The 22,644-nt window shown below is 44.9% G+C and overlaps 3 non-coding genes and 2 pseudogenes across 3 annotated transcripts; all 5 read right to left on the bottom strand.

Moving 5' to 3' along the window:
- Nucleotides 1-1,033: 1,033 nt before the first annotated feature.
- LOC132134058 (U1 spliceosomal RNA) lies at nucleotides 1,034-1,198 on the bottom strand. The gene has a single exon (XR_009429353.1). It is a non-coding gene; the product is annotated as a U1 spliceosomal RNA (small nuclear RNA).
- A 358-nt stretch (nucleotides 1,199-1,556) lies between these two features.
- On the bottom strand, nucleotides 1,557-1,789 carry LOC132134096 (U2 spliceosomal RNA; annotated as a pseudogene).
- Nucleotides 1,790-7,681: 5,892 nt separating this feature from the next.
- LOC132134051 (U1 spliceosomal RNA) lies at nucleotides 7,682-7,845 on the bottom strand. The gene has a single exon (XR_009429347.1). It is a non-coding gene; the product is annotated as a U1 spliceosomal RNA (small nuclear RNA).
- A 351-nt stretch (nucleotides 7,846-8,196) lies between these two features.
- On the bottom strand, nucleotides 8,197-8,373 carry LOC132134071 (U2 spliceosomal RNA; annotated as a pseudogene).
- Nucleotides 8,374-14,727: 6,354 nt separating this feature from the next.
- LOC132134102 (U1 spliceosomal RNA) lies at nucleotides 14,728-14,891 on the bottom strand. The gene has a single exon (XR_009429366.1). It is a non-coding gene; the product is annotated as a U1 spliceosomal RNA (small nuclear RNA).
- Between the last annotated feature and the right edge of the window lie 7,753 nt (nucleotides 14,892-22,644).

The following is a 22,644-nucleotide window of genomic DNA, read 5'->3' as shown; positions in this document are numbered from 1 at the left end:
GAGCCCGAAGCAGCAGAGTTCAATGTACCTCTCGAAGTTGTGTGACTCAAGATATAAAAAGATCTCGAGTCAGGAAACCTCCAAGAGGCGATCGCAGTCTAAACCGTCTGACAAGGTACGTGATCTTAGCCAAAAGGCCGAGAAGCGATGCCGCTAAGACGCAGCGGGCAGGAAGCCGGACACGGCGATGCCCATCTCGGCTTTGGTAAGTCTGGGGGACCTAAAAATGCTGGGGGAAGGTAGTACCCTCCCCTGTCTGCAACGTCACCGGGACTCGTCACGCTCGGCCTGACGCTGGCACTGCAGCGACGGAAAGTACGGCATCGCTCGTAACTCCCAAACGGTTCGTCGCAGAGCCACGTGCCTTATGTAATGGGAATCCTTGGCTCGAGCCGAACCAGACGCAGGTCTCAGATTGGCTCGTCGCTCTGACAAAATTTTCGGGTATTTGGGATTTTGTCGAAAACCTTCTTTTGCAACCTAGCGCCAGGTATTTGGCCCAGTCCCACCCAAAGCAGCACAGAAAGCTTCTCTGGAGTCTGCCTGTCAATAATCATCCCAAAAAAGTGGAAATTTCCATTCACCTTGGCGAGGGGACCTCAAAACGTGCTAACGTGGCGTGTCCGAGATGGCTCGAATGGCTATAACTCCAGGAAGGAATGAGATCCCTTCACCCAAATCGGCACACCTGTGCAGGGGCTCAGTCAGAAGCAAGGTGAAAAAGGGCGCTGCGACAGGCCACTCGGTGGCGCTGTAAGCGACAACAAAATTAATACCAATTGAAAAAGGACAACCAAACAACATGGAGACAGCTACAGCTAGGCTGCAGTCAGTCCAATGGACTTTCAAAGTAAGGTCTGTGCTATATTCGAACTGAACCACCCACCAGGGTCCGATTTTTCAAGAGCGTAACTGACTTTGTTTCACAGTCGCACAACACATACCTCGCATGTGACAGAACTCCCCATTCTGAAACGCAAAAAAAAAAAAAACCTGGAAAAAAAACTCTTCTGCTTTTTTTCAACAACAATTTCAGGGGAGAGCGCGAACGCAGTCCCCCACTACCATAAATTATGCAGCTCTAGATTCCCGCATTTGGGGAATTCGCAGGGGTCAGCATGGCCGGAGTGCAATGGGCAAGCCTCGCTCTGGGTGAACCGCCTTCTTGATTATGGTGTCTCCCCTGCCAGGTAAGTATGAAGTCCCAGGCGGTCAGCCAGAGGTATGATTTGCGTCTCTACCGTCCACACCAACGGTTAGCCCCCCTCCAGGAAAGGTAGGACGGGTGCCATCTGTTTCTGGCCTGGAAACTGCCAAGCTCATGGGCCGGTGCTTCTCAACGCCGGTTTTAGATGACTCTCTTTAACCAAACACACCTGATTCGATGCATCATCTCGTCTGTGAAAGACATCAGGTGGGTGCATCGTTCGTGGAAGAGTCCAAGACCCCAGGCGGGCGCATCAGGAAAAAAGTTCGCAATACACCACAACATCTGTAATGGCAGATCTCATTCCTTGTTCTGCTATTCGACACAATAAACGGCAATCCCCAAAAAGAGAAAGCACACCGTTCCTGGAGACACTGCAATATCAGGCCGATGCTTGGAGTGGACGGAGCAAGCCCCGGCTCCAGCTCCGTGATCTAAAAATCCATTTAATATGTAGTCCCCGGATGGGGGACGTATCAGATATTAAACTGATAAGAAAAGATTTTTTTTTTTTTTTTTTTTTTTTTTTTTATTAACACCAACACCAATTTTTACAACAAATTAACTGTACAAAAATACTAAATAAATTTACAACATAAGTCCTTGCATAATACTATTCAAAAATCAAAGGTCAAAAGTACATCCAGTTTCAAAATCAAACAAAAGTCAAAAAATAACAGTCATTCTTTCTACCCCACCCCAACCTTCTGCAGCCCTCTCCATACCCTTCTAGTCACCTCATCCCCAAAAAATGTTCTGAAAACTTTAACCTCTGCTGACATTTTCCCCAGCAGTTGTAAAAATAATCTTTCAGGTTCCAAACGAGGAATCTTTTTCCTCAAACACATTGTTCTCCATTCCCATAGAACATGCTTCCCCTCTGAGATCGTACCCCATATGACTCTCCTTCGTTGTGCTTCAAAAGCATCTAGACCCAGCCCATACAACACTAAGTCCCTTGTAATAATTGGCCCCCTCCATCTCCCCCACCACAACATGACTGACCTCCAGAGCTCTGCAGCTCCTGGACACGACCACAAGGCATGCTCTATTGTCTCCTCTTGACCGCAACCTGTCGGGCACCTTGGAGACCTACCAGAGCCATGTCTATACAACCTCTCTCTCACTGGTAACCGACCCAGGGCAGCTAACCAGTTGAGATCTTTGCAAAAGCCTATTAAATATGATGGCTGTATCATTATCCAATTAACTTCATATGGCAAATCCGGTTGTCCTACCCCCTCCACTAACTCCTTACTCAGTCTGAGGTGTAGTTTCCTTTGGTCTAGTATCAGGGACTGCTCTAGACACCAAGGCTTCCGAGCAATAAAGTCTGCCGCCCTGCGATAATGCTCTGGCCTATTTGTCGACCAAGGATTCGTTCCTTTCCAATTGCCCAAAGACCTCAAAGGAAAAGCCAGCCAAAATTGGGCTAAAAACCTGGCCTTGTGCTCCCTCTCATGGGATGCTAAACGAGCTGTCCAAGAACAGAAAATAGCCTCCATTTTCAATGGGATGCAAGGGACTCCCCTTCCACCATCCTTCAGTGGCCTGTACACCTGCCCCCTAGCAACCATTTCTGTGCTATTCTTCCACAAAAAAGAGAAAACTAGCTTTTCTAACCTTCTCCCAGACCAAAAGGGAACTGGAAAAACAAAAGCTAAATAATTAAGGCTTGGGAGAAGATCAGCCTTTACCACCTCTAACCTTCCCCACAAGGACAGCCCCCTAGAACTCCACCTTCCTATCTTTCTCCGCACTACCTTCAATCTTGCCTCCCAGTTTTCTTTAGCGCTGTCTCCTCTGTAAAATCGGACTCCCAGAATTTTCAAACCATCTGCACAAATACTATACCCTCCTCTTACTTCTGCTCTTTCAGCCCACTGACCAAAGAACATGACTGATGACTTGCCCACGTTCACTTGTGCCCCAGACACCTGGCAAAACTCCTCCAGGATTTTACCAACCACCTCAAAATCCCGCTCTGAAGTCAAAAACACGGTTGTATCATCTGCATAAGAGCCACTTTGGCACATATTCCACCCCCTCCAGGCAAATGGACCCCCCTAAGAGAAGGTGCTGCCCTCAAAGCCCCCAACAAAGGTTCTAAAGATAAAACATAGAGAAGGGGGGACAAAGGACACCCCTGCCGTACTCCCCCTAACTGTTTAACCTTTTCTGTAAAATGTCCATTTATACCTATCCTACTGAATACCTCTCTGTAAAGCAATCTAACCCACGCCCTGAACTGGACCAAACCCCATGCGCCTCAAGGTTGCCTCCAGATAGGAATGGCTGACCCTGTCAAAGGCCTTCTCCTGATCTAAGCTCAGGATGGCTAAAGGAAGCTGCCTTTGCTCTGTCCAGCTAATTATGTCCCTAACTAGGGCCAAGTTCATAGACACTGACCTCCCCGGCACGCCACATGTCTGGTCTGGCTGGACAACTGCTCCAATGACCTTCTTAAGTCTCTCTGTCAAGACTTTTGCCAACACCTTATAATCAGTGGTCAGCAAAGTAACTGGCCTCCAATTCCCTAACTCTTCCTTCGCCCCTTTCTTATGCAGCAATGTTACCAACCCTGTTCTCATCGTCTCTACCAACTTCCCCCTTCTAAAGCACTCCTGGTATACTCCCACCAGTTCAGTTCCTACCCACGGCAAAATCACCTCATAGAAGGCAGCTGGAAGACCATCACAACCTGGAGCCGTGCCTTTTTTCAGGGAAGCAACTGCAAAACCAACCTCTTGCAAGGTCAAGGGCCCTTCGAGTGCTCTCCTTTCCTCCTCATCTAAACCCCCAATCAGATTGTCTAAAAACTCCCCATATGCTGTGACTGAAGGAGTTCTTTCACTAAATAACTCTCTATAAAACCCTTCAGCCACCTTCAGCATCCCCTTCCCCGATGTCTGCACCCCCCCTTCACCCCTCAAACCCTCTATATAACTTTTCCTTTGCCTACCCCGCACTGTTGCAAAGAAATAGCTGGTTGGCTTTTCATCATAGAGCCGCTTCCGGACGCTTGAACCTTGCAAAAAGGACTTAGCTTCCTCCCAATAATAATTCTTCATTGCTTCCTGCAGATACCGAGCCCTAGACCATCCATCAGCAGCCCCCAAGGCACCACCTGCCCATAGAGCCTGCAGCTCATCTGACCATTTACCAACTTTTTCCCGCTTACTTCTTGCCTTCTCCCTGCCCCAATTATGGCAGAAAACTGCAACCCTCTCCTTGAATCCCTCCCACCATTCCCCTTGTGACTGAAACAAACCTCTCAAATTTTTCCAACCGGCTACCAAATTAAAGAGCGCTATGCAAAAAACCTTGTCCTTCAGAAAGGAAGTATTGAACCTCCACACCCCTCTACCCCGTCTCTCACCTCCCACTTCCACCCATACCCCCACCAGACAGTGGTCTGAACACCACATAGGAACCTGAGTATAGTTAGCCACCTTCACATATGAAGGCAGAAAAAGATAGTCCAAACGCGCCGCCTCATTTCTACTGTTTCGCCAGGAAAATGTGGGCACCTTCCCTCCTGCCCCCCGAAAAGAATCACAGAGAGAGAACCTTGTCACTAGTTGAGCTAATGCACTACCAGAAGCATTGTCCAAAGACACATTAAAATCCCCTCCCAGCACTAGCAATCTATTTGTATATAAAATTGCATTCAAACTTTCCAAAAACCCCTCCCTATCACCCAATTTACTTGGGGCGTAGACATTTACAAAACGAAAACCTATCCCCCTCCACCTCACATCTACAACCACTACTCTACCTGGGATAATGACAATGGCTGACTCAATAACAAAGTCCCATGAATAAAATAAGATTCCCACCCCATCTGCATTGACATTCCCGACACCCCAAAAGGAAGGCCCCATTTCCCACCCAGCAGAAAAAATGGAGACATCATTTTTATCCTTCAAGTGGCATTCTTGTAAAAAACAAACATCCCAAGGTAACATTTTTAAAGATAGAAATATTGCAGTCCTTCTTTGTATCATTTTTAGTCCTCTTACATTCAAAGTTGCCACTTTTAAACATGCCATTTAGACAGAAATAAGCTTAAAAGAAAAAAGAAAAAACCCAAGTAGATGCTCACAAAACCATCACATGCTCGATTTTCATTCTAAACATTTTTCCCCTTCCCCTTCCCCTTCCCCTTCCCTGTTACCTCCGTCCAATCTCCTCCTTCTCCTCCTTCACTCCTCTGCCCCCCTCCCCTCTTATCCTCCCACAAAATTGACTTGACCCTTTCCAAAACTCCTCCACCACCCCCTCCTCCTTCTACTCCACTCTCCCCAACAACCCTCTCCTCAGTGTCCATCTCATCCCCCGCCACCTTGTTTTGGACTCGTCTAGGTACAGGTTCCTGGACTTTGCAGCACTTCTTTTCCGGATCTCCAGTCACATCTTCAAAAAACTTCCTTCTCCTTAAGCCTTGGCCTGTGTCAGGCCCTATCATGTTCAGTTCCATTTCCATAGCTGAGGGAAGCTCCACTTCACCACCTGCAGACCCTGCCTTCCCCAGTTCAGTCTCCTCATAAATGCCACACAGTACCTCTGCCACATCAAACTCTGACCATTGCTGCGAAGGACTTATTTGAAGCTCTGGCCCACCTCCTCCCTCTTCGTTCCTTGTTTCCATCACCTGGCCTTTCACCATTTCACCACCTGCACCCACTCCTGAAGGGCCCGCCACTTGACTTTCCCCTCCACCTGGAACACTTGTTAGTAGACCTTCAAAATCAGCCTGCAGACCTTGTCCCTCTTTGAATAAGCTGGCATATGTTTTCTTTCTGCTAGGGCATACCCGGAACAGATGATCTCCTCCTCCACATAAACTGCATGTTTTTGGTTCTGGACAAGCTGATGCAACGTGCTCTGCAGATCCACAAAAGCGACATCTCTTTCCTGTGCAGTCTCCTTTCACATGGCCCTGCGCACCACACCTCCTGCAGAACACTGGTTGACCTGGATAGTGCAAAAAGCCCCTGTTTGATCCAATGAAGAAAGACCCAGGTGGATGAACTAAACCACCTGGCGACGCTGTGTCTGTACGCAGCTTAACGAGGTATCTTCTCTTTCCAGTCCATATACCAAACTGGTCCTTCAAACGTTCACCTCCTTTCACCGTATCACAGTACCTGGCTAAGATTGTTAACACATCACCATCTTCCACAAAAGGATTGTACAGGTGGATCGTTAGTGGCAGAAAATCCTGAGCAAAAGCAGGCAAGAGGTGCAGGCCGGTTAAGCGCTGGTGATCTTTTTTCTTCTCCCATGCTTCATAGAATGCCACGCAGTCTCTCAGTTGGAAAAAAGTCAAATCCATAAAGCCAGAGCTTGAAAAATCTTGCAAACAAAAAATTAAACATGCCGAAACACCAAAAATATCTCTCAACAGTTCAGTAACCACGAACTCTCTTCCAAATCTTCTCTTAACGTCAGCAGCTGCATCCACCTTGACTTGTAAACGAACAGTATTCTTCAGCCGCACCACCATGGTCGGCAAAGGTGCATCCTCTCTCGTTGGATCCATCTGGGTCGATCACACTTGATCTTAGCCAAAAGGCCGAGAAGCGATGCCGCTAAGACGCAGCGGGGAGGAAGCCGGACACGGCGATGCCCATCTCGGCTTTGGTAAGTCTGGGGGACCAACAAACGCTGGGGGATGGTAGTACCCTCCCCTGTCTGCAACGTCACCGGGCCTCGTCACGCTCGGCCTGACGCTGGCACTGCAGCGACGGAAAGTATGGCATCGCTCGTAACTCCCAAACGGTTCGTCGCAGAGCCACGTGCCTTATGTCATGGGAATCCTTGGCTTGAGCCGAACCGGACGCAGGTCTCAGATTGGCTCGTCGCTCTGACGGAATTTTCGGGTATTTGGGATTTTGTCGAAAACCTTCTTTTGCAACCTAGCGCCAGGTATTTGGCCCAGTCCCACCCAAAGCAGCACAGAAAGCTTCTCTGGAGTCTGTCTGTCAATAATCATCCCAAAAAAGTGGAAATTTCCATTCAACTTGGCGAGGGGACCTCAAAACGTGCTAAGGTGGCGTGTCCGAGATGGCTCGAATGGCTACAACTCCAGGAAGGAATGAGATCCCTTCACCCAAATAGGCACACCTGTGCAGGGGCTCAGTCAGAGGCCAGGTGAAAAAGGGTGCTGCGACAGGCCACTCGGTGGCGCTGTAAGCGACAACAAAATTAATACCAATTGAAAAAGGACAACCAAACAACATGGAGACAGCTACAGCTAGGCTGCAGTCAGTCCAATCGACTTTCAATGTAAGGTCTGTGCTATATTCGAACTGAACCACCCACCAGGGTCCGATTTTTCAAGAGTGTAACTGACTTTGTTTCACAGGCGCACAACACATACCTCGCATGTGACAGAACTCCCCATTCTGAAACGCAAAAAAAAAAAAAAACCTGGAAAAAACCTCTTCTGCTTTGTTTCACCAAGAATTTCAGGGGAGAGCGCGAACGCAGTCCCCCACTACCATAAATTATGCAGTCGAGATTCCCGCATTTGGGGAATTCGCAGGGATCAGCATGGCCGGAGTGCAATGGGCAAGCCTCGCCCTGGGTGAACCGCCTTCTTGATCATGGTGTATCCCTTGCCAGGTAAGTATGAAGGCCCAGGCGATCAGCCAGAGGTATGATTTGCGTCTCTACCGTCCACACCAACGGTTAGCCCCCCTCCAGGAAAGGAAGGACGGGTGCCTTCCGTTACTGGCCTGGAAACTGCCAAGCTCATGGGCCGGTGCTTCCCAACGCCGGTTTTAGATGACTCTCTTTAACCAAACACACCTGATTCGATGCATCACCTCGTCTGTGAAAGACCTCAGGTGGGTGCATCGTTCGTGGAAGAGTCCAAGACCCCAGGAGGGCGCATCAGGAAAAAAGTTCGCAATACACCACAGCATGGCAGATCTCATTCCTTGTTCTGCTATTCGACACAATAAACGGCAATCCCCAAAAAGGGAAAGCACACCGTTCCTGGAGACACTGCAATACCAGGCCGATGCTTGGAGTGGACGGAGCAAGCCCCGGCTCCAGCTCCATGATCTAAAAATCCATTTAATATGTAGTCCCCGGATGGGGGACGTATCAGATATTAAACTGATAAGAACAGATTTTTTTTCTTTCGAAAAAGTTTTATTGTCAACAGTTACATTTTTTCCATTTGCATTTTTACTTTCACACACATTTTTCTTTTCAAGCACACATTAAAACAAGCCATATTATATATAATAAATACACATGGTAAAATGAAAGAAACAATCATTGTTAAAAAACATTTGATTAAAACCACAGTGTTTTGCTTGTTTTTAAAAGTCCATATTTGAGGTGTGTTTAAAAGGTGCGATCGGTTTCAAAAGTAAAATACAAATTTAAAAAGCAAACAAGCCTCATATGCATGTTAATAAAACCAATTTCATTGATAAAACACCATAAAAACCAATTTATTGGATAAAAACCAATAAAAAAAACCATCTGTTGTGCAAGACCGGGGGTGAGTCCTCATCAAGTCGGTCTTCACCCCACTCTCCAGAACAGGGACATGAGATGCTACTTTACGGGCTCAGCGGAGATCCCCTCTCCTCCGGCCCGCTGGCCCGCTGTTCCCGTAGCCAGAATGGTTAGGGTGCATCTACGGGCAGCCAGGGTCGGTGCCTGCCGGGACCCTCTCTGTGCGACCCCGGCCCCCCCGTCCGAATATCGTCGTCCGGTACCCCTGCAGCCTTGATGTTACCTTTAGCTCGCATGCATGGAGGGTTACCGTAACGCGCTTCCCCACCAGCAGGTTTCTGGTGGCCCAGATGGCATCCTTGATGACGTTGAGGGTGAGCCAGAGCGAGGTAAATTTCTGTGCCGTCAAGTCCTTCAAGCCCCGGCCCACGCCAAGGATGGCGAGCTGGTACCCGAACTGGGCCCCACCTGCTGGTAGGCACGGGAAATACACGGGGAGCCGGTCTTGGCCCACAGGTCCCGCGCAGTGCTGCAGTCCCAGAGCAGGTGGTGGGCGGTCTCCGGGGAATTGCAGCCGGACCGAGGGCAGATGGGGTTTTTGGCCATGCCTCTGGAGTGCATAACCGCCCTGACCGGGAGGATCTCATGAGCCACCATCCACGATAAGTCCTTGTGCCTGTTCTGGAGAGCAGGGTGAGCCGCATTCCGCCAAACTTGTTTTGAACAAGTTTGAACAGTTCTCACCGGTTTCCGGTCCTGCACAACAGAAATGAGAGACTTGTGTTTAGTTAAATGGTGACATCTTCACTCTCTAAAAGGTATTTCTTTAAAAACTTTTTTATAAAACTGTAGTCTTTAGGCAAGTTAAAAGACACTGGGGTTTTCAAATCTACTGGTAAAATTTTCAAAGTTCTTAGGTAAGACCCCATCCAAAATCGCGCCATTGCAGCCGTCTTGTTTTATTTGGATGGGGTCATGGCATAACTGATGTGCAAGGCGGTGAAGCGGCTGCCTAAAAACAGGTGGGGGTCTGGGAGGCCTTTTCCAACGTTCTCTGGCCTTTTCTTGACTGTCTCCCTCTTCAGGCACTCCCACTTGGACCCCCACAGGAAGTAAAACACCGCCCTCTCCAGTTTCACCAGGAACCACCGAGGGGGGCTAAAAACAGAACAGACAAGTAAAATCAGAGGTAAAATCACATATTTAAAAATAAAAATTTTACCTTCAATCGTCAACTGTCTTAGTCCCCAAAACCCTAGTCTTTTCCTAACTTTCCCTAGCAAGTCAGTCCAGTTTTCCCGTCCTCCACCCTCTTTATCAAATTTAACACCTAAAATTTTAAAGTCCTCCTGTGTCCACGTCCCCCCACGGCCCGAAGAGCTGGGCCTCAGACTTGTTTCTATTGAGTTTGGCGCCCGAGGCCCGACCATACCAGTCAGTCAAGTCCAGTGCTCTTCGTATAGATAAAATGTCCGTGGTTAAAAGAGTAACATCGTCCATGTATAAGGCACAAGTCGCTGTCAGTCCACCCGTCCCAGGAACGTCCAGTCCTTTGACCCATTTATCCTTTCTCAAGATCTGTGCCAGTGGCTCGATACAAGCCCCATACAGGAGAGGAGATAAAGGACATCCCTGATGGACACCACTGTGTATGTTCACAGTTTTGGAAAGATGCCCGTTTACAAGGAATTTGCTGACTAGTCCCTTGTACAGCAGTCCCACCCAGGCTACAAACCTCTTTGTTGGAAAACCCATTTTTTGCAGTACCTGAAAAAGGTACTGGTGCGAGACTCGGTCAAATGCTTTTTCAAAGTCTAAATTTAGGACTACTAGCCGAATATTTCTGTCTCTCGCATAACAGATGGCGTCTCTGATCAGTACTAGGCTGTCTGTTATCTTTCTTCCGGGCACAGAACAAGCTTGATCCGGGTGAATCACGTCCTCTAAAGCCGTTGACATGCGTGTTGCTAAAATTTTGCTAAAAAGTTTATAATCAAAATTTAAAAGTGTTATGGGTCTCCAGTTTTTTAAGTCAGTCCGGTCACCTTTTTTGTGAAGTAAAGAAACTATCCCTATTCTAAAACTGTCTGGAAGTATGTCGAGGGTCTCAAACTCTTTAAAAACTGTCAAAAGCTCTTGTCCTAAAATGTCCCAAAATGTTAGATAAAACTCTAGGGGAAGTCCATCCACTCCTGGGGACTTCCCCTTCTTAAAACCTCCAAGTGCTTTTTGGATTTCTAAGATGTTAAAATCTTGGGTTAAAATCTCATTTTGACAGTCAACCCTTTCCTCAATAAAATTTAAAACTTCTTTTGCAGTGTCAAAGTGTACCTTTTTAAAACTATATAATGCCCCATAAAATTTTTCCACATCCTCTAAAATCTCTTTTGTTGTGTTAACCTCCCTATCCCCTGTTTTAACCCTGGTTAACCCCCCACCCCTTGTTATTATTTTCTTAAAAAAATATCTGGTACACTTTTCGCCTTTTTCTATTTCTCTCTCTTTACTTCTTAAAAGGACCCCTTTACTTTTTATATTGGCTAAAACTGACATTTCTTTTTTTACTTCCTGAATTTCATCGATAAAATCAAAACCATTATTTAAAAGATTAAAATACCTTTGTAGTCTTTTCTGCAACCCCAACATGCGTTTCTTTTCCCTACTCTTCTTTTCTTTCCCTATCTTTCTAAAAAACTGTCTTGTCCGGTCCTTTACCATCTCCCACCACTGTGCATGTGTATCGTAAAAGTCTTGGAGGGTCTGCCATTGGCTGAACTGTTCCCTATATTCTAAAACTATATCCTAGTCTTCCAACAGGGAACAGTTCAGCTTCCACAGCCCTCCCCCTACCGTCACACCCATGGGCAGTGAAATGGTGCAAGACAGCATTATGTGATCAGAGAAAAAGAGGCGGGTTAATGTAGCATCGGTCGGCGGGCAGTCCCTTGTAAAAACGTAGTCGATTCGAGAGGCTTTGGTACTATCACCACTGAACCAGGTGAAGCCCTCCTCTCTTTGATGCAAAATTTTAAAACAGTTGACTAAATTAAAATCTCTGACTAAACCCTGCAATAACACCGACGTTTTGTCCACTCTAAAATCCTCCCCTACCCTTTTCCTGTCTGTTTTGGATAAAACACAATTAAAATCCCCTGCTACCATTAGGGGGGCCCTACCTAGCATGTGGGGTTGCAAGTCTTCTAAAAGCTCATATCTTTCATTCTTTTCCGTAAAACCATATACATTAAGAACATTAAAATCCCTGTCTAAAAAGGTCAGATTTACTAAAAGTGCCCGGCCTTGCCTCACCACAGTGCTGCCCTTCACCAAGATGTTAGGATTATTAATTAAAACCGCAACTCCGTCATTTTTGTTAAAATTTGATCCGCTCCATATGGAGGCTCCTGCGGACCATAGCTCCTCCATTTTCTTGTACCTAGTTAAAAAGGGCAGAGAACACTCTTGTAATAAAAACAAATCTGACTTAAAAGATTTTAAAAGGGACAAAATACTCTGTGCTCTAATGGTGGACCTCACACTTCTTACATTGATAGTAGAGATGGTGAGGGCCATGAGCAGTAGGGTTAAAAAGGTATAAGACATTTAAAACAGAAGACAGTAAAAAGACTACAAAGATACGATTAAAATCATGTTATACCTTGTTGCATTTGCCTTTCCTTTTCCTCAGACGAGCTGGGATCAGGAGGGCAAATGCCTGTCGCTTCAGAGGCCACAGAGGAAACCTCTTGTGGCTCTTTTGGCGACGATGCTGTTAGCTTAATGTGCAAAAAGGATACCTTATTAGGGTAGTCTAGGGGCCACATGCGCTCCAGATCTACCGAATCGATACTATCAAGCTTATATGCTGCCCTAGATTTTTCTCCTCCGTTACAATCAGAGGAGACCCCGCAGGTCTTTTTTGCACCTGAGCGTTAGGGAGTGAACACTCTGTCTCACTCCCGGTAGATTCCTGCACCCCATCCGAAACTGTTACTAGTGAGGAATTGGTTTTTTCCTCACTTTCCTCTCCTTCCATGACCATTTCCTGTTCCGTTGCCTCCGCCCCTGTGGCCGTCCCACTTCCTCCTTCCTGCCCATTCCCCGAGGCCGGCTGGGAATTTGAAATTCCCGCCAAAACCTCAGGGACCGCCTCCTCTTTCCTTTGTTCATTCGTTTGTTGCCCATGTGGGGCGGCCATTTTGAGCTTGTTGGCAAAACTTTTAGGGCAGTCTCTGTAGAGGTGGTTTGTTTCTCCACAAAGATTGCACCGTCTGAAATTGGTACAATAATCAAACTGTGACCAATTTCTCTACACTTCCCACATACTAACTCTTGGCATGCTTCAGCGAGATGACCAAACCTGCAACCCTTCCTGCAGAGTTTGGTATGTAGCCTCTGTTCTCTCCGAGCACAATCATGGAAGGCAGATGTTTCAGGCCCTGGTAGCCCCCAGCGTCTTCCCATTGTTTAATGGGAATTCGCCAGGAGCATGTCCAAATGCCATCTTCATCTAACACTTTGACAGGCTGGCCTCGAACAGTGCAAAATCTACCCAACCAAACATAAATATCATCTCCAGTCACTGTTTCATTGAACATCCTTACAATCACAGTTTTAAGTGTGTTATCAGAAAGTTTCTCGACAGTGAACATGGAGAACTGGGCTTTAACTGAATCAAACCTTTGCCAAAAGTCATTAAGCAGGGAAGCGGTTTTAAAACTGACATCAAATCCTTTGTTCAAGGGCAGAGTCATCAAACAATTCAGGTCGTCATATCTAAAAGCTAAGGTCTTTTGGATCAGCTTGCTGGAAAAGTCCATACGGGACATTCCAAGGAGCTTCCCCTAAACCTGCCTGAATAAAAAACGCACGCTGTGGTGCCTCCGCACGCCGGCAGGGGCAGCCGACATGGTGGAGGCACCAACAGCCTAAAAACTTAAAACAACAATAAATACAATAATAAATAACCAAATAAATAATTAAAATACCTTACCTTAAAACTTGTTTTAGCCCGAAGTAGCAGAGTTCAATGTACCTCTCGAAGTTGTGTGACTCAAGATATAAAAAGATCTCTAGTCAGGAAACCTCCAAGAGGCGATCGCAGTCTCAACCGTCCGACAAGATATGTGATCTTAGCCAAAAGGCCGTGAAGCGATGCCGCTAAGACGCAGCGGGGAGGAAGCTGGACACGGCGATGCCCATCTCGGCTTTGGTAAGTCTGGGGGACCTAAAAACGCTGGGGGATGGTAGTACCCTCCCCTGTCTGCAACGTCACCGGGCCTCGTCACGCTCGGCCTGACGCTGGCACTGCAGCGACGGAAAGTACGGCATCGCTCGTAATTCCCAAACAGTTCGTCGCAGAGCCACGTGCCTTATGTCATGGGAATCCTTGGCTCGAGCCGAACCAGACGCAGGTCTCAGATTGGCTCGTCGCTCTGACGGAATTTTCGGGTATTTGGGATTTTGTCGAAAACCTTCTTTTGCAACCTAGCGCCAGGTATTTGGCCCAGTCCCACCCAAAGCAGCACAGAAAGCTTCTTTGGAGTCTGCCTGTCAATAATCATCCCAAAAAAGTGGAAATTTCCATTCACCTTGGCGAGGGGACCTCAAAACGTGCTAAGGTGGCGTGTCCGAGATGGCTCGAATGGCTATAACTCCAGGAAGGAATGAGATCCCTTCACCCAAATGGGCACACCTGTGCAGGGGCTCAGTCAGAGGCCAGGTGAAAAAGGGCGCTGCGACAGGCCACTCGGTGGCGCTGTAAGCGACAACAAAATTAATACCAATTGAAAAAGGACAACCAAACAACATGGAGACAGCTACAGCTAGGCTGCAGTCAGTCCAATCGACTTTCAAAGTAAGGTCTGTGCTATATTCGAACTGAACCACCCACCAGGGTCCGATTTTTCAAGAGCGTAACTGACTTTGTTTCACAGGCGCACAACACATACCTCGCATGTGACAGAACTCCCCATTCTGAAACGCAAAAAAAAACGCAAAACGCAAAAAAAACCTCTTCTGCTTTGTTTCACCAACAATTTCAGGGGAGAGCGCGAACGCAGTCCCCCACTACCATAAATTATGCAGTCGAGATTCCCGCATTTGGGGAATTCGCAGGGGTCAGCATGGCCGGAGTGCAATGGGCAAGCCTCGCCCTGGGTGAACCGCCTTCTTGATCATGGTGTCTCCCCTGCCAGGTAAGTATGAAGGCCCAGGCGGTCAGCCAGAGGTATGATTTGCGTCTCTACCGTCCACACCAACGGTTAGCCCCCCTCCAGGAAAGGAAGGATGGGTGCCTTCCGTTACTGGCCTGGAAACTGCCAAGCTCATGGGCCGGGGCTTCCCAACGCCGGTTTTAGATGACTCTCTTTAACCAAACACACCTGATTCGGTGCATCACCTCGTCTGTGAAAGACCTCAGGTGGGTGCATCGTTCGTGGAAGAGTCCAAGACCCCAGGAGGGCGCATCAGGAAAAAAGTTCGCAATACACCACTGCATGGCAGATCTCATTCCTTGTTGCAAATACAGTTGCTATTTAATGAAAAGTGAGATACGCACCACATGTGGTGCACATGTGTGCCAAAATTCAACGCTCATTTTTATGCAAATTCTACAGTATTATGGGATAAAACTTACAAAAATGGATTCCTCTGAGTGCCCTGAGTACAGTACAACTGTTTTCTCTAGGCCTCATAAAAAAATTTCTTCCGACTTCCACCCCCCTCGAGCTGCCTTTTCTAGCCAGGGAGCGTGCACCCTGGCCGGCATGGATGAGTAGGTACGAGGGGGGTGGATGGTACTATTTTTTTGCTAAATTCGGGGGATCCCTAGGGGTCGAGGGGCCTACCGTATGCGACCATCCTCGAGTTCCTGGGTGGTCCAGTTCCTGAGTTATAACGGTTCAAATTCCACATTTTGGGGGGCCGTAACTCGGACCCCCGGGGTCATAGGGACATGGGGCTAGTGTCGTCGGATAGAGCTCCCAAAGGTCTAATTTTGACCAGAGTTTGGTGTTTTTTCCCCTCTCTTTGGGTGAGTTATGGCCGGTCAAATTTTGGGACTTTTTGCATTTGCGGGCCCGTATCTCTGGCCCCCGGGGTCTATCGACTTGTGGGAGGTGGCTTCAGAGAGGGCCCTTTGAGGGCTATCAAGTCACCGAGTTTCAAGTCACTAGGTCTCTTCCTTCCATTTGACTATCAAAAATGTGGGGGGCCATAAATTCGCCCCCCGGGGTGTTATGGATGGGGGGACAGCGGTGTTCGGTAGGCCTTCTGGAGGTCTTACTCCGTCCTGAGTTTGGTGCAGTTTGGCCCCGTTTTGGCAGTTTTGATCCCCGGGGTCATAGGGACATGGGGCTAGTGTCGTCGGATAGACGGCCCCCTGGTCTGACGTTTTTCTATGCATATTTCTACAGTATAATGGGATAAAACTTACTAAAATGGATTCCCTGAGTGCCCTGAGTACAGTACAAGTGTTTTCTCTAGGCCTCATAAAAAAACTTTTCTTCCGACTTCCACCCCCCTCAAGCTGCCTTCTCTAGCCGGGGAGGGTGCACCCTGGCCGGCATGGATGAGTAGGTGCGAGGGGGGTGGATGTCATTAGTCATTAGACTAGAAAATGAATGGGAAATAGACTGGTAAGGGACCAAGGTAATTTACAGTTTATTAGACTAAAAGTGGAATGACAAATAGACTGGTAAGTGACCAAGAAAATAGTTCCATTTGTAGTTTCTTAGACTAGAGGTGGTATGAAAAATAGACTGGTAACTGAATCAAGGAAATAGTCATATTTGTAGTTTATCAGACTAGAAAATGAATGAGAAATAGACTGGTAGGTGACCAAGGAAATAGTACTATTTGTAGTTTATTAGACTAGAAGTTGAATGAGAAATAGACTGGTAAGTGATCCAAGGGAATAGTCCCATTTGTAGTCTATTAGACTAGAAAAAGAATGGAAAATAGACTGGTGAGTGAATCAAAGGAATAGTCAAATTTGTAGTTTATTAAACTAGAAGTGTAATGAGAAATAGACTGCAAATTGTGCTCTCTAATGTATTAGACTCAAAGTTGTATTAACAGACTACAAATGGGACCTAAAAAGTTATATAAGTAACCAATGCTTGGGCAGTGTCCCTTGAATTCATCCTTTTGCTATTCATCCTTTAGTGTTTTAACAAAAGTAGATATGGCTTTGGACGACTGTCCCTTGTGCTTTCGTGGCTATAATCAGCTAAGCCAACACCTTCGTGTCTTTCACAAGGTGCGGAATGAAAGTGAAAGTGAAAGTGAAAGTGAAGTGACATTCAGCCAAGTATGGTGACCCATACTCAGAATTTGTGCTCTGCATTTAACCCATCCGAAGTGCACACACACAGAGCAGTGAACACACACACACACACACTGTGAGCACACACCCGGAGCAGTGGGCAGCCATTTATGCTGCGGCGCCCGGGGAGCAGTTGGGGGTTCGATGCCTTGCTCAAGGGCACCTAAGTCATGGTATTGAAGGAGCGCAAGCTTCTCCTATCCATTGCTTCTGGGAGAGCTTCTCACGGCGGTACCGGCAGCTGAGGAAGCGGTCAAATCCCACCCCCTCTAGGCAACACATAGTCTGCTATCGGCCCTCAACAGCCCTGGGGAGGAGGAGTGCTCAGAGTCGCAGGTTGACAGACTAGATGAAGAGCCAGCCACCAGGCCTGAGGCAGAGCCAGCCACAGGACCCGAGGAGGAGGTCGCCGGGCCTTCAAAGAAGGCCCACTCCTCCGATGCACCATACCCCTTTCCGGACCACGTGCCAGCCCTAAGTGAGTATGACACTTGTCACTTTGATAACACCATACAATAACTTTCATTAATAAATCTCCTATTTGTAGATTATTAGACTAGAAGTTACCTGAGAAATAGACTGGTAAGTGAACCAAGGAAATAATCTCATTTGTTGTTCATTAGACTAGAAGTTGAATTAGAAATAGACTGGTAAGTGAACCAAGGAAATAGCCCCATTTATAGTTTGTTAGACTACAAGAGAAATGAGAAATAGACTGATAAGTGACGAAGGAAATAGTACCATTTGTAGTTTATTAGACTAGAAAATTATAGTAATATAATTATACATATACACACACATATTATGTATGTATATATATATGTATAATATAGTTTATTATATATTTAATTTAATTTAATTTAATATAATAATAATAATAATAATGTTTGTTAGTGTTTACCTCTATGTTATCGACCTGACTCACCTGGTCCTTCTCTTGTGCTTTCTTTTTGCAGATCAGCTCATTGAGGAGTCCAGGGCCCACTGGGAGGGCATCAACCCCACTCCGAAATTAATAAATAATGTGTCCTCAAAGATTTTTAGAATAAATTTTTTTATTTCATATATGTCAGCTGGCCAGACCAATCTGGCCAGCTTGATGTTTTTGGACAACAGGGCAAAGGTCCGGTCCTGGCTGTCTTTTTTAAGGAAATGCAACATTACAGAGCCAACTGTGCACCATTACCTAAAAAATGTGGCACAGTTCCTCAAATATCTTAATGAGACCCAGCCGCCCACATGCCGGCTCTCCCGTGTGGCTTTCATTGGGATTAGGAGGGAAATCCAGAACTTGACCCGCCCAGTAAAGCGCAGCGTGGCAGTCCACGAGCTGGCTGTAAAACAAGCCAAGGAGGCCCGCCTGATCCCTAAAGCCACACTGCGAGCTTGCCGGGACTCTGCCAAAAAAATTATTCCTGAGATTCTGGGTAAGTTTTTGAATCCTTTCTCCTCTCATTATTTGGCGATCAATGTGATCCTTTATGCTTCTCTTTTTTTCTGTGAAGATCGTCTGAAGACTAGTCCTGAGAAAAAGGACCAATGGTCTTTTTATGGACACCTCACCACTTACTGGGCCAGCATTTATGGTCACCGTGGAGGGGTGTTCCAAAATTTAACAATTAAAGAGGTGGAGGATGCCCGTGCGACATCTACAGATGGCCACTTTGTCATTAATGTGAGTGGTTCTCTCTCTCTCTGTCTCTCGTTGTCCACATGGTTTTCTTTAAAATAAAACTCAGCTTATGCCACTTCTCACTGTTTCTAAAGATATCAGCCCACAAGACCAACCAGGCCTTTGGTGCAGCCCAGCTGGCCCTGGACCAGGAGGAGTATGGGTGGCTTGAGGAATTCCTTTCACCCCGGTCCAACTTGGTAGGGGGACGAGTTGCAAACTACTTCTTCTTTACCTCAAAGGCCAGCTCCTGCAAAAACTTGAACAAGTATTTTCAGGATGCGTGGGCGAGCATGGGGTTACCAGGCACACCCACATTTACTGATGTGAGGACTGCCATCGCCACCCATGTAAGCATTCCTGTACTTGTCCCGGCTTTATGAGTTTCTGGTGTGTTTTTTTCTAACTCTTTGCCTATGCTGTTCTCTCTCCAAAAAGGCAAAGAACACTCACTGCCCGGAAGATAGGCACAAAGTGGCACAGTTCATGTGCCACGACACCACCACAGCTGACAGGTTTTATGCCCTCAACCTTAATGCAAAGCAGGCAGCAGAACACCGTCGCCTCTTTGATACAGCTGTGGTGGGTGAGGAAGCTGATAGTCCAAGGCAGCAAGGTGCCAAGAGAAGAAAGACGACAAAACCCCACAAGATGCCAGCTGAGGAAAAGTCCTCATCCACCAGCCCAACGCTCTCCGACAGCCCTCCCGATGCTGAAGAAGGCCAGAAGTCTGGGAAATCTGCTTCAGTAAGTACAATTTCCCATGGATTGGTTTAACTGTTTGTGACAAGTAGACATGTTCACTAACACTTTGCCTTTCTTATTATTTCTATAAGGAAAGAAGCACATTAATGAAGATGGTCCTCAGACGCAGACTGATGGTGAAGAACTCCCCACTTAAATCACCACAGGAAATAGCGTCTAAAAAGCTGGTGCAGCAAGTAAAAAAGAGACTGGAGAAATTTAAAAAAAAAATTCCCGTAAATAATTTATGTAGCTATTTAAATTGTTTGTTTTGATATTTTTTATGATAATTGTTCTACTCCTTTTATTTCTACGATAAAAAAGTAAGGTTATCTTTTTATTTGTTTTGATAGCCTGTTCCATTTTTCTTTTTTCTTTTTTTTGTAAATAGTTATAGTTAAGTTTATTGTCAGTTTGCTCTGAATCTTTCTGAACATGTTTATTTATTTATTTTATTTTTCTTATATAATGCATGTTTCCTATTATACTTTTTATATATTGTGTTTTTTTGTACAGAACTTTGAGGCATTTTTGATTTTGACTTTACAATGTCTGCAAAACAAAAAGTTCAATAAATATTTGAAATTGAATTAAGGTGTCATTACTTTACAAACACACACACTCACACACACACACACACACACACACACACACACACAAATATATATTATATGTAATAAAAATAATTTAAACATATTTATATATTGTGTGTGTAAATAAAAAAGTATATGTAATAAATACATAATAAATATATAGTATTTCTATACATAAAATGTTTAATAAAAACATATTTTACTATATTTTGAATAACTTGAAATTAGGATGTTTTCACATAAATACACTTCTATTTCAAATGTATTCAGGCCGATCATCATAACCAGTTAAACTGATTATTAGACTAGAAGTTGAATGAGAAATAGACTGAAATAGTGAAATGTATTGTTTATTAGACTAGAAAAGGAATGAGAAATAGACTGGTAAGTGACCAAAGAAATAGTACTTTTTGTAGTTTATTAGACTAAAAGTTTTGAATAAGAAATAGACTGGCAAGGGATCAAGGAAATAGTGCCATATGTAGTTTATTAGACTATAAAATTAATGAGAAATAGACTGGCAAGTGATCCATGAAATAGTGCCATATGTTTTCACATTAATACACTTCTATTTCAAACTTATTCAGGCCGATCATCATCACCAGTTAAACTGATTATTAGACTAGAAGTTGAATGAGAAATAGACTGAAATAGTGAAATGTATTGTTTATTAGACTAGAAAAGGAATGAGAAATAGACTGGTAAGTGACCAAGGAAATAGTACTTTTTGTAGTTTATTAGACTAAAAGTTTTGAATAAGAAATAGACTGGCAAGTGATCAAGGAAATAGTGCCATATGTAGTTTATTAGACTATGAAATGAATGAGAAATAGACTGGCAAGTGATCCATGAAATAGTGCCATATGTTTTCACATTAATACACTTCTATTTCAAATGTATTCAGGCCGATCATAATAACCAGTTAAACTGATTATTAGACTAGAAGTTGAATGAGAAATAGACTGAAATAGTGAAATGTATTGTTTATTAGACTAGAAAAGGAATGAGAAATTGACTGGTAAGTCACCAAGGAAATAGTACTTTTTGTAGTTTATTAGACTAAAAGTTTTGAATAAGAAATAGACTGGCAAGGGATCAAGCAAATAGTGCCATATGTAGTTTATTAGACTATAAAATTACTGAGAAATAGACTGGCAAGTGATCCATGAAATAGTGCCATATGTTTTCACATTAATACACTTCTATTTCAAATTTATTCAGGCCGATCATCATCACCAGTTAAACTGATTATTAGACTAGAAGTTGAATGAGAAATAGACTGAAATAGTGAAATGTATTGTTTATTAGACTAGAAAAGGAATGAGAAATAGTCTGGTAAGTGACCAAGGAAATAGTACTTTTTGTAGCTTATTAGACTAAAAGTTTGAATAAGAAATAAACTGGCAAGTGATCAAGGAAATAGTACCATATGTAGTTTATTAGACTATAAAAATGAATGAGAAATAGACTGGCAAGTGATCCATGAAATAGTGCCATATGTTTTCACATTAATACACTTCTATTTCAAACTTATTCAGGCCGATCATCATCACCAGTTAAACTGATTATTAGACTAGAAGTTGAATGAGAAATAGACTGAAATAGTGAAATGTATTGTTTATTAGACTAGAAAAGGAATGAGAAATAGACTGGTAAGTGACCAAGGAAATAGTACTTTTTGTAGTTTATTAGACTAAAAGTTTTGAATGAGAAATAGACTGGCAAGTGATCAAGGAAATAGTGCCATATGTAGTTTATTAGACTAGAAAATTAATGAGAAATAGACTGGCAAGTGATCCATGAAATAGTGCCATATGTAGTTCATTAGACTATGAGTGGAATGAGAAATAGACTGGTCAGTGACCAAGGAAATAGTCCCATTTGAAGTTGTTTGGACTAAAAGTGGAATGAGAAATAGACTGAAAAGTGTGCACTCTTGTTTTATAAAACGTATTTTACAATACATTATGGATAAATTGGAATTAGGAAGATTTCAAATAAAGTAACTGTTAAGTGACAAATGAAATAGCCCCATGTGTAGTTCATTAGACTAGAAGTGATTTGAGAAATAGACTGACAATAAAAAATATTGCTATTTAATATACTGCAAGACTTGCAACATTTGTGGTGCAAATTAACCAAAATCCAACATTTTTTCTATGCATATTTCTACAGTATTATGGGATAAAACTTACAAAAATGGATTCCTTTGAGTGCCCTGAGTACAGTACAACTGTTTTCTCTAGGCCTCATAAAAAAAATTTTCTTCCGACTTCCACCCCCCTCGAGCTGCCTTCTCTAGCCGGGGAGGGTGCACCCTGGCCGGCATGGATGAGTAGGTGCGAGGGGGGTGGATGGTACTATTCTCTTGCTAATATCTCCACGAAGCGGTGGACCCCGGGGCTGAAATTACCTACCGTATGCGACCACCCTCGAGTTCCTGGGTGGTCCGGTTCCTGAGTTATAACGGTTCAAATCCCACATTTTGGGGGGCCGTAACTCGGACGCCCGGGGTCATAGGAACATGGGGCTGGTGTCGTCGGATAGAGCTCCCAAAGGTCTAATTTTGACTAGAGTTTGGTGTTGTTTCCCTTCTTTCCGAGTGAGTTATGGCCGGTCAAAT

The sequence above is a fragment of the Carassius carassius genome, unplaced genomic scaffold, assembly GCF_963082965.1.
Source record: "Carassius carassius unplaced genomic scaffold, fCarCar2.1 SCAFFOLD_66, whole genome shotgun sequence".
NCBI lineage: Eukaryota > Metazoa > Chordata > Actinopteri > Cypriniformes > Cyprinidae > Carassius > Carassius carassius.
Note: the sequence above shows the minus strand (reverse complement) of the source record. Positions and strands in the feature narration are given on the sequence as shown.